Source organism: Triticum aestivum, chromosome 1B (assembly GCF_018294505.1).
Source record: "Triticum aestivum cultivar Chinese Spring chromosome 1B, IWGSC CS RefSeq v2.1, whole genome shotgun sequence".
Lineage (NCBI taxonomy): Eukaryota > Viridiplantae > Streptophyta > Magnoliopsida > Poales > Poaceae > Triticum > Triticum aestivum.
Window position 1 is genome coordinate 136,872,246 of NC_057795.1, and position 1,248 is coordinate 136,873,493.

Here is a 1,248-nt window from a genome sequence, read left to right on the forward strand (position 1 = left end):
ATATAGGCCTTGCAACCCTTTCTGTCACTGGGTAATGACACCGCAAGATTGAACCCAAAGCTAAGCACTTCTCCCATGGCAAGAAAGATCAATCTAGTAGGCCAAACCAAACTGATAATTCGAAGAGACTTTCAAAGATAACTCAATCATACATAAAAGAATTCGGAGGAGATTCAAATATTTCTCATAGATAAACTTGATCATAAACTCACAATTCATCGGATCTCGACAAACACACCGCAAAAAGATTTTACATCAAATAGATCTCCACAAGAGAGGGGGAGAACATTGTATTGAGATCCAAAAAGAGAGAAGAAGCCATCTAGCTAATAACTATGGACCCGAAGGTCTGTGGCAAACTACTCACAACTCATCGGAGGGGCTATGGTGTTGATGTAGAAGCCCTCCATGGTCGATTCCCCCTCCAGCAAAGCGCCGACAAAGGCTCCAAGATGGGATCTCGCGGATACAAAAGGTTACGGCGGTGGAAATTGTGTTTCGTTGGCTCCCTGGATGTTTTAGGGGTACGTAGGCTTATATAGGAGGAAGAAGTACGTCGGTGGCCGCCCGAGGGGCCCACGAGACAGGGGGCGCACCTTATAGGGGGGGGCGCTACCCTCTCGTGGCCGCCTCGGCTGCTTCTTGACTTGCACTCCAAGTCCTCTGGATCATGTTCGTTCCAAAAATCACGCTCCCGGAGGTTTCATTCCGTTTGGACTCCTTTGATATTCCTTTTCTTCGAAATACTTAAATAGGCAAAAAACAGCAATACGAGCTGGGCCTCCAGTTAGTAGGTTAGTCCCAAAAATGATATAAATGTGTAAAATAAAGCCCATAAACATCCAAAAGGGGTAATATAATAGCATGGAACAATCAAAAATTATAGATACGTTGGAGACGTATCAGTCCACTACCCGTGCCAATACCCATCGGGCGCTACAGTTCTAGCTATATTAGCGATGCTATATGTATGATACTATTCAAGGTGTATTAGTGATAATATTCGACGATGTACGGACGCAAGAGATGATGCAGTTTTTCTTATAATTGAATGCATGCTAATTTGAATACTACTTTATTTTATGATTTGGTTTTGCTTATTGAATGCTCAAATTGGAAAAGTACTACTACTTTGAATGCTAAAATTGGAGAGCACTATGCAAGGCGTATGCATTTGATTACTTGATAGCTTATAGGGTTTTTGTTTTTGCAGAAATCTAGGAGCCCGCCCTCCATCATCCCCGCCAT